The 17160-nt window shown below is 44.5% G+C and overlaps 1 protein-coding gene across 6 annotated transcripts in view; it reads left to right on the top strand.

The window, feature by feature from the left end:
• Window positions 1-7510: 7510 nt before the first annotated feature.
• Window positions 7511-17160, top strand: part of lrrc28 (leucine rich repeat containing 28) — an 89468-nt gene continuing 79818 nt past the window's right edge. The window contains exon 1 of one of the 6 annotated variants that reach the window (XM_063065935.1): window positions 7511-7529. The gene's annotated coding sequence lies outside the window, so the exon portion shown is untranslated. Of the gene's footprint in view, window positions 7530-7556; window positions 7722-17160 lie in introns of those variants that run through there. The other 5 variants (XM_063065941.1, XM_063065934.1, XM_063065931.1 and 2 more) reach the window with 5 other exon arrangements.

Here is a 17160-nt window from a genome sequence, read left to right as displayed (position 1 = left end):
GGACAGACTGTATTTTTACCATCTTTGCTTCCAGGCGAAGGAAGCCTAAAACTAGAGGGCACAGGTTTAAGGTAAGAGGAGAAAAATTTAAAGAGGACCTAATAGACGCATTTTTCACAGGCAAGAGGTGGATATACAGAATGAACTGGCAGAACAAGTGGTAGACACAGATATATTTACTTTGAAAAGATATTTGGACATGTGCATGGAGAGGAAAGAGTTAGAGGGATCTCGGGCAAATGTAGGCAAATGGGACTAGCTCAGGAAAACACCCTGGTGCCTACATGGACGATTTGAGCCCAAGGGTCTGTTTCTATGATTCCAGTTTTAAACAGCATAATTAATCTGTAACTGACTTCAGCAGTTCAAAATCTTGCCCTCTGTTGATGCATTCCACCTATGGGCAGTGTGGTAGTGTTGGCTAGACACAGAAATCAATCAAATGAGATAGCAGCATAATATTGGCATGCTCCTGCTTTGTAATCTCAGATGCAGGTTAATTATTCATTTAAATCTCCTCATTAGATTTCAAAGTTCTCCAATTTAGTCTATACCAATTTTGTCCAACCATATATAGAAAAGAAAAACACAGCTAGTGCTGCAAAAATCTGAAATAAATTCTTAAAATACTGTAAGTTCTGAGGCAGTGTAAGTACAAAGAGAAACAGTTAATTTATTGGATAAATTATGTCTGATATTTGTTTAAATATCTTACAGATACTGCCTGAACTGTTCAAAAGGAACCAGAGTATTATTCATGGTATATCTTCCAAATACACTTAGGCCATTTATCAGGAAAGATAAATAATAAATCTACAGTTAAATAAAAGTAATGTTCTCATGAATTTTTTCAATACAACTAGGAAGTGCAATAATTTGCAACCAACCTTACAGGGAATTGAATTGACTTTATTACTTACATCCTTCATTTACACGAGGAGTAAAAATCTTTATGTTACATCTCCATCTAAATGTGTAATTTGCAATTATAGTAATTTATAATAAATATTATGTACAACAGGATAGTCAATATAACATAGAAATACAGTTGCGTCAGCATGAATTAAGCTGTCTGATGGCCTGGTGGAAAAAGCTCTTCCTGGAGTCCCGGCTTTAATGCTGTGGTACCGTTTCCTGGATGGCAGCATCTGGAACAGTTTGTGGTTGGGGCGACTCGGGTCCCCAATGATCCTTCGGGCCCTTTTTACACACCTGTTTTTGTAAGTGTCCTGAATAGTAGGAAGTTCACATCTACAGATGCACTTGGCTGACCACACCACTCTCTGCAGAGTCCTGCGATAGAAGGAAGTACAGTTCCCATACCAGGCAGTGATGCAGCCAGTCAGGATGCTCTCAATTGTGCCCCTGTAGAAAGTTCTTAGAATTTGGGGACCCATATCAAACTTCTTCAACCATCTGAGGTGAAAGAGGCACTGTTATGCCTTCACCACACAACCGGTATGTACGGACCACGTGAAATCCTCGGTGATGCTTATGCCAAGGAATTTAAAACTGTTCACCCTCTCAACCCCAGATCCATTGACGTCAATAGGTGTTAGCCTGCCTCCATTCCACTTGTAGTCCACAACCAGCTCCTTTGTTTTTGCGACATTGAGGGAGAGGTTGTTTTCTTGGCACCACTGTGTCAGGGTGATGACTTTGTCTCTGTAGACTGCCTCATTATTGTTTGAGATTAGGCCAATCAGTGTAGTGTCGTCAATAAATTTAATTAGGAGATTGGAGCTGTAGGTGGCGACACAGTCATGGGCATACAGAGATTAAAGGTGATCACAATCTCAAGAGCAAATTAAAAAAAGGAATTTCCTGTCCTTATGCCACTTTCGCTCTCTTCTCATACTGAGCTCTGTAATTCGATGCAGTCGCTTCAGTGACACAAAAGCAGTTCAGTCATTCAAACTGCTGCCTCACAACTCTAAGGATATGGGTTCAATCCTGACTCCGTCTATTGTTTGTATGGAATTTGCATGTTCTCTCTATAGTAGTAGGCAACTGTCAATCCCAGGGGATCATGGGCTTACACCTCTGGTGGACTGTGTCCTCTCCAGGGCACAAGCCAGGGCAGGAAGATTTAAAGAACCAGCTCTTGCCCATGCAGCAGGTTCCCCCTCTCCATGTCGCTGATGTAACCCAAGGGAAGGGCAAGCACGGATACAGCTTGGCACTAGTGTCATAGCAGAGGTTGCCAGAGTGAAGTTGTAAACAACATCAAACTGCCTTAGGGAGCCTGGCTCCGGATTTCTTCCTCGGGGTTTACTCCCGAAGCCTTTCTCATGGTGGGGCATGGCCGCAAGGCAGCGGAGGTCTAAAATCAGAGTTTTCCTTCTCCTAGGTGGGCTGCCATCCAAGGCTGATGAGCCCCACCTGCCCAAAGCAACTGGTTTTGAGGCACCAATGGTCCTATGCCTCTTCTCTTGTCAGTAGAAACAGTTCTGCCGAGCTTAGTACACGTGAAGGCCAAGAGTTGGACTTGGTTGTCAGAGGCTGTTAGAGTCGCACACCATTTGGAGCAATTTATAGGTAGTGGGAGCTTATCCCCACTACCACCCTGGCTATGACAACCTTAGAAACCATTTTCTCTATAACTACTTGATTTCCTCTCACATCCCAAATACGTGTGAATTGGTTGTTTAATTGGTCAAGGTAAGTTTCCCCTTTTCGTACTCTAGGTGAATGAGAGAATCTGGAAGAGGGGTTCTTGTTGGGAAAGTGGAGGGAATATGTAGGAGGATGGAGTTGCTCCATAAACCAGCATAGCTGGATAGACTCTTTCTATGTTATAAGGAAATATGCAAATCAGGGCCAGCAGACCATCTGTCTAAGGTAGGAGTTTCCAACCTGGGGTCCACAGACTCCTCGGTTAATGGTAGAGGACCATGGCATAAAAAAGGTTGTGAACCCCTGGAGAAAGTATGACCAGTGATCATAACAACGGCTGTGGTGAGGAAACATGGATTGGAGATGTGTTGTTTACTTTAAAAGGATAAAAGGATCAAAGGTTGTTTGTTTAAATGGGGTGATGATGACATCTTTGTATTGGAAAAGGACAGGAACCTTTACAACTCACTCGGGTGGAAGAAGGCTTCGTGAAACAGAATCAGAAAATGCTGTAAGCACTCAGCTTCATAAGGCATCATGAATGGAAAAAGAAATGAAGTTGCAAGTCAAGGACATTTCACTCGAAGTTTTCTGTCAGGAATTTAGTGGTAATAGGGTTAAAAGGACAGGAAGTTGATCTCATGAAGAAAATGAGTGTGGGAAGACATTAGTGTGGAGAGGAGAGAAAATAGCAAAAGATATCACACCAGTTGGGCAGATGATTAGAGAGGGCACAGTTTTAAGATGCTGGAAATAGGTACAGAGGAGATGTCAGAGGTAAGTTTTTTAATGCAGATAGTGGTGAGTGCGTGTGATGGGCTGCCGGCAATGGTGGTGGAGGCAGATACGATAGGGTCTTTTAAGAGTCTCCTGGACAGGTACATGGAGCTTAGAAAAGTAGAGGGCTATGGGTAACCCTAGGTAATTTCTGAAGTAAGTACATGTTCGGCACAGCATTGTGGGTTGAAGGGCCTGTATTGTGCTGTAGGTTTTCTATGTTTCTAAACAAGCTCACTGAAATACTTTAAGAACATTTGACAGGAATTTGTTTTGCTAATCCGATATAGAAGTATGTAAACTATGGGCCCCTTGGCATACTGAGGATAGCTCATTGATTGACAAGAGAAATAGTGCAATCGATTTTTAAGAGTTTGGATATTTGCAGAAAATCATGGTGGAAGGAAGGTGAAATGAGTAGGGTAAGGTAAACAACTGAGGAAATAATCAGGAAGGTGATTTTCAGGCTGGGAGTGGCTGATGCAGTGTCATACAGATATCTGGAGAGATAGCACACTAGTTGGGTAGATGATTGGAGAGAGATTATCTGGTAAATGATTAATAGGTAGGAGATTCAGATAGATAATTATAAGATGGATTGGGCAGTGGGTTGCAGAAGTGCACATATAAAAATTGAAATTGGAGAAGCTACAACTCGGTTGTAGAGCAGGCTTATATTGCATCTTGACCAAGATGGAGGTTCTCAGCCTGAAATATCAATTGTCCACTTCCCTCTATGGATGCTGATCTCCTCTGATCATTAGGTTTCAGAGGAACATCCCAGAAAGGAACAATAATTTCCTCCAGCATTTTCATCATTGCTTCAGATTCTATCTTAGGCGGTTTCTTGTTTCACTGTCTCTCTTTATATTACATCTTTCCTGGTCTTGAACACCGAACCTTCTGGCACAATCATCAAGGTGTGTTTTTTTTTTGCAAATGAAGGAAATACCACAGCCAATCCAGCATGCTGCACGATCCCACAAACAGTAACAAACAAAGCGAAAATCTGCAGATGCTGGAAATCCAAGCAACACACACAAGACGCTGGAGGAACTCAGTGTCACGGTCCGGTCCGTTGACTCCTCATTTCAGTTAATTTCCTTTTCCCCGTGTTCCACTGGGCTCCTTGATTAGGGCACCTGATCCTCATTCGAACCGGCAGCATAATCACTCCGGCTTACATCTACTCGCGGCTGGTTCATCACCTCAGCAGTGCCGCTATGCTTGTTTTGGGCCGCCAAGAATAAGTCAAGTCAAGAGCCTGTCGTCCGCAATTCCTGGATCGAGTCAAGAGCCTGTCATCCGCAGTTCCTGGGTTGAGTCGAGAGCCTGCCGTCCAACTGAGTTTTGCCAGCCGTTTGCCGCTTCACATGCTACCCGGAGTCGAGATACGAATGGATTGTTGTTGTTTGTTTTTGTCGTCTTGTGTCCAGCTGAGTATTGCAGGCCGTTTGCCACTGCTCCGAGCCCCGAAATGTATTGTCTGTCGTTGTTTGTTTTTGTCGTGATGTGTCTGGCTGAGTATTGCAGGCTGTTTGTTGCTGCTCCGAGCCGCAAAATGAATTGTCTGTCGTTGTATGGTGTTGTCATCTCCGTGTCCAAGTCCCAATCCAAGCTCCATGTCCGTGTCCAAGTTCCAAGCCCCGGCTCTGTGTTCCAGTCAAGTCCAAATCCAGGCTCCGTATTCCAATCAAGTCCAAGTCCAGGCTCTGTGTTCCAGTCAAGTCCATGTCCAGGCTCTGTGTTCCAATCAAGTCCAAGTCCAGGCTCTGTGTTCCAATCAAGTCCAAGTCCAAGTCCAGGCTCTGTGTTCCAATCAAGTCCAAGTCCAGGTTCTGTGCTCCAGTCCAAGTCAACGTTCAAGTCCGTGTAAGAATCCTACCCGCTCTCCGTGCCCATGTCCTGCAATTGGGTTTTCCTCAGTTGCTCCATTGCAACACTCAGTAGGCCAGGCAGCAGCATCTATGGAAAAGGCTGTTTCTGGCCAGGACCCTTCTTCAGGACTGGAGATAAAGAAAGGAGGAGTCAGAGTTAGAGGGTGGGAGGAGGGGAGGAAGAAACTTGGGGGGGGGAGGGTGAAGTAAAGAGCTGGGAAGTTGGTTGATGAAAGAGATACAGGGCTGGAGAAGGCAGAATCTAATAGGAGAGCACAGAAGGTCATGGAAGAAAGAAAAAGGGGGAAGAGCACCAGAGGGAGGCAATGGGCAGGCAAGGAGATAAGGTGAGAGGGAAAAGGGGATGGGAGTAGAAAAGTAGTTGGGGGGGCATTTCCAGAAGTTTGAGAAATCGATGTTCATACCCTCAGGTTGGAGGCGACCCAGACAGAATATAAGGTGTTGCTCCTCCAACCTGAGTGTGGCCTCATCGCAGCTGTAGGGGAGGCTGTGGATGAACATGTTGGAATGGGAATGGGAAGTGGAATTAAATTCGGTGGCCACTGGGAGATCCCGCTTTTACCGGCGGACGGAGCTTAGATGCTTTGTGAAGCGGTCTCCCAATCTACGTAGAGTCTTACTGATGTACAGGAGGCCACACCGGGAGCATCTGATACAATAGATAACCCCAGCAGCCTCACCTGGAAGGACTGTTTGGGGTCCTGAACGGTAGCGAGGGAGGAGGTGTAGGGGCAGATGTCGCACTTGTTCTGCTTGCAAGGATAAGTGGCAGGAGGGAGATCAGCGGAGAGGGACGACAGGATAAGGGAGTTGTGTAGGGAGTAATCTCTGTGGAAAGCAGAAGGTTTGGGGGGGGGCAGTTAGGGAAAGATGTGTTTGGTGGTGGGATCCCATTGGAGATGGTGGAAGTTACAGAGAATTATGTGCTGGACGTGGAGGCTAGTGGAGTGGTAGGTGAGGACAAGAGGGACCCTATCCTTGGTGGGGTGGCGGGAGGATGGGGTGAGGGCAGACATGCGCGAGATGGAAGAGAATGCGGTTGAGGGCAGCATTGATGGTGGAGGAAGGGAAGCCCCTTTCTTTGAAAGAGGAAACATCTCCTTCATTTGGAATGAAAAAAAGGTGCAGCGGAGGCAGAGGAACAGAGGAGATGGCATTTTTTTTTACAAGTGGGAAGAAGTATAGTGTAAGTAGCTGTAGAGTCTGTGGGTTTGTAATAGAAATAAACTGTCTCCAGAGATAGAAACAGAGAGATCTAGAAAGGGAGGGAGGTGTCAGAAATGGACCAGGTGAATTTGAGGGAAGGATGGAAGTTGGAGGCAAAGTTGGTGATGTCGACGAACTCCGCATGGGTGCAGGAAGCAGCACCAATGCAGTCTTCGATGTAGCGTAGGAAAAGTGGGGGCGTGACACCGGTGTAGGCTTGGAACATAGTCTGTTCCACGTAGCCGGCAAAAAGGCAGGCATAGCCGGGACGCATGCGAGTGCCCATGGCTACCCCCTTTTGTTTGAAGGAAGTGGGGGGAGCCAAAGGATCACAAATAGAAATCTAATTTTATTGGTTTTGGTTTAAGATTAAATATTGGCAAGAATACTGAGGATAACTCCCCTATTCGTCTTTGAAATAATAGCACGGAATCTTAAATCGGAGTCTAAAGGATCACACTTCCAACAGCGCACATTCCCTCAGGGTAACAGCCCCACTCCATCATTTTCATTTCAGCCTAGACTTCATTCTCAGTCCTGGAGAGGATGAAGTTAATAAACTTGAATGAAAAGACTGACCCACTGAGCCAAAGAGGCAACTAGCACTCCGAGAGGAAGAACAATGCTTATACTGTCTAGGTAGTCTCCAGCCCCTTGGTATGAACATAGAATTCTCCAACTTCCAGTAATTCCCTCCCCCTCCCTTCCCCTATCCCTATGTCACTCTGCCCCCTCCCCCAGCTGCCTACCACCTCCCTCTTGGTTCCTCCTCCTTCTACTACCCATTGTTTCCCCTATTCTTTCTTCACCTTTCCTGCCTATCACCTCCCTGCCTTCCTTCCCCCACCCCTTTATCTTTCCCCTTACTGGAAAACCACCTGGAACCTACCAGCCTTCTCCTTCCCACCCTCCCCCCACCTTCTTTACCCTCTGCCCCTTCCCCCTACAGTCCTGACGAAGGGTTCCGGCCCGAAACGTCGACCAATCTTTTCCACAGATGCCGCCCGACCTGCTGAGTTCCTCCAGCGTGTTGTGAGTGTTGATTTGAAAAACAAAGAATGCAAGATAAATGGACTACAGTCCCCAAAATGCATAGCGAGCCACCGACCAATCGGAAGCCGTTGTGCTTCCGGTTACGCGATTCTGCTGTTTTATTGACAAAGGTAAACGAATCAGAAGGTGGCTTGGGGTACGGTTGTTGTGGTACGTCGGTGTCACGTCTAGGTGAGGGTTATGATGTTTTAAAATGTCTTCCATTTGTGCGTGCTGCCAGGGTGAGATTGAATGGGCTCCCACTGTAGTACAGAAGCCGAGAGTAGGGTGTTAGCGTCTGTCCTGGTTCCTGTGTGTTCACTGGGGCCGGGGGCATGGCCACTAGTTGAATCGGGCCTCGCATCTCCAATAACCTCTTTGTTGTCAGCTATTTGTTTAACAATGCCAAAACTGTTCTTTGTTTTATTTGCATGTTACAATGGTGACAACCTTCAACGGCGCATCATGGGCTATAAAATACATTGGGAGATTGTGCAGGTACAGGTTGAGTACTCCTTATCCGAAATGCTTGGGGCCAGGCGTATTTCCCATATTGGATTTTGGAATATATAATGAGATAGTTTTGAATCGCCATAATTTCCGATCCTGAATTTATGTCCTACCGGTATGCAGTTTGTCTTACACTTGTTTATCACACATATTTATTGAACAGTAAAAGATATATACAATTAATTTAATGAAACTATAATGTGAGCAGGGAACAAAGTACAACAGCAGCATCGGGAGAATACTTGAATCAGCTGTTGAGTAACAACAAACAACGGCAGGCTTTCATTCTCCATCTATAATACCGTGTTTTGATTAAAAGGTCATTGTACGAGAAATTCTGCTGGAAATCCGAGCAACACACTTAAAATGCTGGAGGAACTCTGCAGGCCAGGCAGCATTTAGGAAAAGTACACTGTAATTGTATTTTACTTATTTTTTTAGTTTTTATATAAGGAATAAAAGCAATCAGCATTGTAGACTTGTTCTGGTGTTAGATTTTTTTTATCAGCAGCGATCTTGGCAAACTCATCAATACATTTCTCTGCTGCTCCATGATCAGCAGAAGCTCTATCTTTAAAATATGCAAAATCTTTTAAAATTTAATGCCATGCCTTTTCTTAAATTTCTGCAACCAGCCTGTTGAATATTCACAATTCCCTTCAATTCATCATGTTCGTCATGTTAGGTCTTTGCTTGCTTCATGATCAGCATACTGTTAAAATGGCATATGTTAGCTCCAACAGTGATGAATCCACTCTTTCAATACATGTTCGAGACCTTCATTTTTTGTTTTATGTAGTGTTTTTCTATTTTTCTTTAACTTCTATTCATTACATATGTGTGGTCACTTCTCAGAACTGTCTGTAGTGCGCAGAGAGCTGTGCATTACCTGGAAACCTTACCAGCGCCTTGTGGAATTTTCCATTTGTGATGTCATGTCAGTGCTTAAGAATACAGATTTCAGAGATTTTTGGATTTTTGGATAAGGGATACTCATCCTTTATAATTGTAAAGGCGTGCTTTGTTTCCTTAGTCACATTTCTGTGGTGCGCAAGTAAGTAAGGATAGAGTATGTATTCCCTGTGTATCAAATGAACTAAAGTTCAGTGCTGTGATGGTCATTCCGACAATTTCTTCCTGAAGTGTTATGTGCACTTAAGTGCAGACATTGTGGTATAGATATCTTTGCTCTGTAGTTTGTATTGTTCATGTTAGTTTCTTTGGAATTATAGACTTTTACTCTGAGGGGTGGGTGAGATGGGATTAATTATTAAGTAGTATACTATATCTTGGGCAGTGTTGGCGCGTGGCCAGTGGTTAAGGCGTTAGTCTAGTGATCTGAAGGTCGCTAGTTCGAGTCTCAGCTGAGGCAGCGTGCTGTGTCCTTGAGCAAGGTACTTAACCACACATTGCTCTGCGACGACACCGTATCGGCCCTAGTGTATCAGCCCTAGTGCCCTTCGGTGGCGTGGAGAGGGGAGACTTGCAGCATGGGCAACTGCCGGTCTTCCATACAACCCTGCCCAGGCCTGCGCCCTGGAAATCTTCCAAGGTGCAAATCCATGGTCTCACGAGATTAACGGATGCCTATATATATTATATATCTTGGGCTATTACAGAGGTCATGATTATGTTTTGAAATTGAGACAAATAGCTGAGTACAATGCAATGGAGATTCAAGGGGAGTAAATGCTGGAATTTGGTCAAATTTGGTCCGTGGCCAGGGACAAGAGGATGTGAATGCTAGTGAGGCAGGTAGGGTATACAAGAGGTAGTGCTGGAGGTGTATCTGCTCTTGAGCTTGCTCAACAGGTCTAACATTGTTGCTTCCTGTGCAGATAAGAATGGGGGCTGTAGGAAAGATGAGCAACCATACTGTGGAACCATGGTTCAGAGAACAGTTCTAGAGATGGCAGAGAAGAGAAATCTGGTTGTAATTGAGGGTAGTATAGTCAGGGGAATGGACATAATTCTCTGTCATAAGGATTGAGAGTCCCGAAGTCTGTGTTATCTGCCTGTTGCCTAGGTTGCATCTGATTGCAGAGTAATTTGGAGTGAGAGGTTCAGTTCTTGTGGTCCATGTGAGTACCAATGACATAGGAAGAACAGGAAAGTGATTCTGCTGAGGGAATTTGAGCAGCTAGAGGACAAACTTAAAACACAGCTCCAAAAAGGTAATCTCTGGATTGTCACCTGATGCATGGGCAAACTGGCACAGGGTTAATAAAATCAGAGAGCTGAATGTGTGGATCTAAGATAGGTGCAAGAGAAGTGGGTTTGAATTTGTGAAATATTGGCACCAGTATTGGGAAGGGAGGGAGCTGTTCCAATGGGATGGGTGCCACCTGAATCCTGGTGGGACCAAGGTTCTGGCGAATCAGATAGCAAGGGCTATGGATAGGGCTTTGAACTCAACAGTAAGGTAGATGGGTTCAACAGGTTGGAAAATTATGGATTAAGTAAAAGGGAAGGAGAGTGCAGGAGATGTTACCAAAGTCTCCAGAAGGAATAATAAGACAAAAGGTTTAGAAATGGGTAAGAATTTAACCTCAGATAAGATGCAGACAAAATTGAAACGAAGGGTGGTGAATACAGGACAGAAGGTCTTATATTTGAATGCCTATTGTAGATGGAATAAAGTAAATGACTTTATAGCATAGGTAGAAATTGGCAGATATGAAGTTGTGAACATCAGAATTGTGGTTAGAAGATCACAGCCGATGGCTTAACACCCAAGGATTCACATCGTATCAAAGGGGCAGGGCAGTAGGCAGGAGGGCATTGGGTGGCTTTGTTGGTTTAAAAAAAAACAAATCAAATCCTTAGAAATAAGTGATATGGGGTCAAAAGATGTAGAATCCTTGGGGTAGAGCTGAGAAACTGGAAGGATAAAAAGACCCCGATGGGAGTTTTATACATGCCTCTGAACAGTGGTCAAAATGTGGGGTACAAATTACACTGGGAGATAGAAAAGGCATGTAAAAAGGGAAATGCTATGATGACCACATCAAAGTATCTGGTGAACGCAGCAGGCCAGGCAGCATCTCTAGGAAGAGGTACAGTCGACGTTTCAGGCCATGACCCTTCGTCAGGACTAACTGAAGGAAGAGCTAGTAAGAGATTTGAAAGTGGGAGGGGGAGATCCAAAATGATAGGAGAAGACAGGAGGGGGAGGGATGGAGCCAAGAGCTGAACAGGTGTTTGACAAAAGGGATATGAGAGGATCATGGGACAGGAGGCCTAGGGAGAAGGAAAGGGCGGGGGGAACCCAGAGGATGGGCAAGGGGTAGAGTCAGAGGGACAGAGGGAGAAAAAGGAGAGTGAGAGAAAGAATGTGTGTATATAAATAAATAATGGATGGGGTACGAGGGGGAGGTGGGGCATTAGCGGAAGTTAGAGAAGTCAATGTTCATGCCATCAGCTCCCTTTTCCTTCTCCCTTTAATTTAACTTTTTATGTGTCGGCCCAAAACATCAACTGCTTATTAATTTCTATAAATGCTGCCTGACCTGCAGAATTCCTCTGTACTCTAATTTACAGTTTTATTACTATGTATTGCAATGTGGTGATTGCTTGGCATCCGTCTGTCTTGAAGGAGAATGGGTGATGATGATGATCATCACAAGCCTGGGTGGAAGGTATGGAGATCCTGAGATGTCCAATCGTCAAGATCTCCCTCTCGGCCTCACCAGTGTAGTCCAAAGGAAAGCTTATGAATCAGTACGTTTGGCACCAGCTTGTCTTGCAGAAGGATGTTCAATGACGTCCAGCTGCCTTATGGGCTCCACTCCGGATTTGCTGTCCGGGTTTACTTCCGTAGCCCTTGTCTCTCCCGAGGCTGCTCACAAGGCAGTGGAGCTAGTTACCCATCGCTGGAGCCCTGGTTCACGAGCACCAGGGCGTGTCCACACAACAGTTGGCCTGCATGCTACATGTGACAGGGCCAGACCTCCTTCCTGTCCTCTGTAGTTCAGCTTGAGTCTGAAAGGAGTTCAGTTTCTGTGTGTCACCTTCGAGGACGCACTACATGAGGCTTGCTGTTGGAGAGGTTATGTGCTGTCAGGGTGAGGCTTGCACATTCAGCTCTCCTTTTTGCAAGACTGCTAGCCAGCAGTGGAAGCTGAAAGTGAGAGCGACAATCACTACTGCAACGGAAGCATCACAGCAACCATTTTGACAGCATTGCACTGTACCGCTGCTGCCTAACAACAATTTTCATGACATATGCCAGTGATATTGAACCTGATTCTGATTCTCTGGTGTTAGTAATAATGAACAGAGGCAATATCCTGGATGGTGAGATCCTTAATGATGGGTGTCACCTTCTTGAGGCACTGCCTTTAGAAGATGCCCTTGATGATTGGAGGATTGTGCCTGTGATGGAGCTGGCCGAGTCTACAACCCTCTTCTGCCTTTTTTTGGCCTTGTGCATTAGAAGGGATTGTTTTTGAGCTGTCAGTGGGATACAAGGTCAGAGGAGGACTGATCCGCAGGAAGAATGGTGACAGCGGAAGAAGAAGAAAGACCTGATGAAGCATTGGGAGTCGAGCAGAAGAGTGTGGTATCAGCGGAGCTTCAGAAGCCTGGAGAGCAAGGAAGCTGAGATAGAATATTGGGAGCTTGGAGTCAGATGAACAGCTTGATCAGCTGTTGAAGCTTGAACAGCTTCTTTCCAACTGTGATAAGACTGCTGAATGGATCCTGACCCGGATCTGGGCCGTACCCTCCAAATATCCGAACCTGCCTCTCATTTTTTTTTGCACTACCTTATTTTCCCTTTTCTATTTGGAGGGTACGGCCCAGATCCGGGTCAGGATCCGTTCAGCAGTCTTATCACAGTTGGAAAGAAGCTGTTCCCAAATCTGGCCGTACGAGTCTTCAAGCTCCTGAGCCTTCACCCGGAGGGAAGAGGGACAAAAAGTGTATTGGCTGGGTGGGTCCTGTCCTTGATTATCCTGGCAGCGCTGCTCCGACAGCGTGCGGTGTAAAGTGAGTCCAAGGACGGAAGATTGGTTTGTGTGATGTGCTGTGTGTGATGTGATTCTTTGTGGAAGTCAGGGACATGACAGGCATCAGGAAGAGTAGAAGAAGATATGCAGACCTTGGCATATTTTGGAAAGTGAGAGAAAGGGCCTGAAGGTAGCAATACATGGCAGAGATGGTAGAGTGTAGGGCACAGAGGGAAAACATAGGGAAAAGAGGCAAATTCAATGTACGTTCCTGAAATCCTGGATGGGGCTGAACTAGAAGGCTTGAAAACAGATGAAACCATCTGGGACAAGATAGCAGTAAAGACAACTATTGAGGGAGGGCATGGCTGTAATAGAAAGTCCATGGTAGAGGAACAGCAGAACAGTAGAAACCACAGGAAGGGAGCACCGTGGGAGGGAATCTCAGAATTTTCGTTGAAGAGAAAAGGAAACTCTTCAGAGAAGAGACTTCATATTGGACACAACGAATAATAAAATGGAGTCAGATGAGAATATACAGTACTGTGTAAAAGTCTTAGGCACACATATAGCTGTGAGGAAAAAAAACAAACGTCATGATATGTGAGTGATGATAAACCTGATTCTGTTATGGGTCTTATTGTGGTTTAAGAGTGGGAAGGGTTCAGGCAGAGGGGAGTCATGTTTTGGAAAAGGGGAAGAGAGAGTGGGAAGCACCAGAGAGATGTTCTGTAAAGATCAATAAACCAGTTATTTAGGATCCAAAGACCTTGCCTGGTGTCTCAGGGCTGGTGTTATCCCTCCACCCCTGACACTCCTTCTCTGCCACCTGTCTCACGCCCCTTCCACAGTGCTCCACCCTCCCCATTCCAATACCCTTTGCTCCCACCAGATTTACAAACTCACTCTCTGCTCCACATTGGCAGTGAGGTACTGTGCAAATGTCTTAGTACCCTAGCTATATGTCTGTGTCTAAGACTTTTGCTCAGTACTGCAGATGATGCATTCTGGAGTAAAATCTAAACTACTGGGATGAGCAGTATTTGTGGGGAGGAAAGGAATTGTTGATGTTTTGGGTTAAGATCCTGCATCAGACTTAATGATCAATTTAGTTATAAGTTTACAAATATGTAAGAATCGTTTCCACCTTAGGTTGGGTCCAAAGCTTTTGGCCATACATGGATGAGAATTATTGGCAATTTCCGCAGAGATTTATCTTTCCAAAGTGTTCAGAATGTGGATTTGCAGCCAGAGGTTGAGATTCATTGCTGAGAAATTTCCGAATTAAAGCCTAAACAACAGGAGGCATTAACTTGGTATGCTGAGCAGTGAAGTGTAAGCACCAATGTCAGGCAAGTTAAGCTGAAAGATTTTAGATTTTGTGCTGTTCTACATTATCTAATTCCCTCCACATTGCTTCCAGAAGCAGACAGATTTTAAAAACAGCTGTCTGCTCTAAAAATACACATCCCATTTATGTCGGAAGCTTTATAAAGTGAATGACTAGAAGATTGTGCTGCATCTGTCTATCAAACTCTCTGTATGAATGTATCTTTGGCCACAAACCTGGCTGCTCATCGACTCTCAGACATGTGTATGGACCAAAAGACCATAAGGTATAGGAGCAGAATTAGGCCATTGAGCCCATTGAGTGTGCTCTGCCATTCCATCATGGCTGATCCCAGATCCCACACAACACTATATACAAGCCCTCTCACCATATCCTTTATGCCCTGACCAATCAGGAAACGATCAGCTTCCGCCTTGTATATACCCACAGACTTGGCCTCCACTGCAGTCTGTGGCAGAGCATTCCACAGATTTACTACTCTCTGGCTAAAAAAAAATTCCTCCTTACCTCTCTTCTAAAAGGTCACCCCTCAATTTTGAGGCCATGCCCTTTCGTTCTGGATACCCCCACCATAGGCAACATCCTCTCCATATCCACCCTATGTAGTCCTTTCAACATTCGGTAGGTTTCAATGAGATCCCCAAGCATTCTTATAAATTCCAGTAAGTACAGGCTCAAAGCTCCCAAACGCTGCTCATATGTTAATCCCTTCATTCCTGGAATCATCCTCATGAACCTCCTGTTGACTGTCTCCAATGACAACACATCCTTTCTGAGATATGGGGCCCAAAACTGTTGGCAATGCTCAAAGCACAGCCTGAACAGTGTTCTACGAAGCCTCAGCATTATCTCCTTGTTTTTATATTCTGTTCCTCTTGAAATAAAGGCGAACATTGCATTTGCTTTCTTTACCACAGACTCAACCTGTAAATTAACCTTCTGAGAGTCTTGCATGAGGATTCCTAAGTCCCTCTGCACCTTTAATGCTTGAACCGTCTCCCCATTTAGATAATAGTCCGCACTATTGTGCCTTTTACCAAAATGCATTATCATACATTTTCCAAGACTATTCCACCTGCTATTTTTTTGCCCATTCTTCCAGTTTGGCCTGCTATAATCATATTGCTTCCTCAGCACTACCTATCCCTCCACCTATCTTCGTATCATCTGCAAACTTTGCCACAAAGCCATCAATTTCTTTATCCAAATTATTGACAAACAATATGAAAAGTAGCGGCCCCTATACTCACCCCGAGGAACACCATTAGTCATTGGCAGCCAAACAGAAAAGGCCTCCTTTACTCCCACTCACTGCCTCCTGCCTGTCAGCCATTCATGCCATTATCTTTCCTGTAACACCATAGGATTTTATCTTGTTAAGCAGCCTCATGTGTACCATTGGGTTTCGCTTAACCTCATCCTACATTTTCTAATTTCCCCCCCCCCCCGCCCCATATGCAGTTTTTGGTACAAAACTAGAAAAGATTAAAAGCTGAGGGGCTTTGCCACTTGGAATTTATTGAAGTGAAGGATATGAGAAATAGCTTGAGAAGTCCATAAAGCCCCTTGAGCCTAGTTAATATCATAGCTTATGAATTTGCTGTTCACTTTCCTTGGTATCCAGAAATCCATCAATTATAAACTTGAATATACTCAGGTTGCTAAGCTGGAGGATTCCAAAGATCACTGTGTGTAATGTGTGAAATTTATTAGTATGGATACTGAAAAGGTTAACATCTGGAAAGAGTCAGAAATAAGGGGTTTATTTCACATCAGCAGTCAGGTGAGATACTGTGAGATACTGCATGGATCATTGTTGCAGGCTCAACCACTTAGAATTTATATTAAAGACTTGATTGATTGAAGGGAGTAGGTTTTAATGAATGCGTGTCCCTTGTTGGAAGCACCAATGCCCTTGAACAGAAAATCCTACAGTAAGTAGTGGATTGGACCCAGTCCTTCACAGGTAAATTCCTTCCAACTATTAAACACATCTACATGAAACACTGTCACAGGAAAGCAGCATCCATCATCAGGGATCCCTACCACCATGCTTTCTTCTCGCCGCTGCCATCAGGAGGAAGGAACAAGAGCCTCAGGTTTAGGAACAGTTAACACAAAATGCTTTAGGAACTCAGCAGGTCAGGCTGCATTTATGGATTGGAGTAAGCATTGGACATTTTGACTGAGACCCTTCATCGGAACTGATAAGGGGTCTCGGCACGAAATGTTGATGGTTTAATCTTTTCCATAGGTGCTGCCTGGCCTGCTGAGTTCCTCCAGTAGTTAGTGTGTGTTGCTTTATATTTCTATCATCTGCAGATTTTCTCGTGTTCAGGAACAGTTATTACCCCTCAACCATCAGGTTTTTGAACAAAAGGGGATAACTTCACTTGCCCTATCATCGATATGCTCCCACAACCAATGGACACACTTTCAAGGACTTTTCATTTTGTTATTTATTAGTACTTGTTTAGATTTGCATTTGCACAGTTTGTTGTCTTACACATTTTGGCTGAACACCCTAATTGGGCGGTCTTTCATTAATTCTGTAGATTTCTTGCGTATGTCCACAAGGAAATGAATTTCAGGGTTGGGTGATTTACACAGTTGCAAGAAAAATGTTTGCCTTTGCAATTACCTGGTTTTCTGCACTAATTACTCATAAAATGTGGTCTGATCTTCATCTAGGTCACAATAATAGACAAACACAATCTGCCTAAACACACAAACAAATTGTACTTCTCATCAATACTGAGTACACCTTTTAAACAATCACAGTGTAGGTTCAAAAAAGTATGTGAACCTCTGGACCATTACC

The sequence above is a fragment of the Mobula hypostoma genome, chromosome 13 (genome assembly GCF_963921235.1).
Source record: "Mobula hypostoma chromosome 13, sMobHyp1.1, whole genome shotgun sequence".
NCBI lineage: Eukaryota > Metazoa > Chordata > Chondrichthyes > Myliobatiformes > Myliobatidae > Mobula > Mobula hypostoma.
The sequence above is the reverse complement of the archived record's forward strand: the minus strand, read 5'-3'. Positions and strand labels throughout refer to the sequence as shown.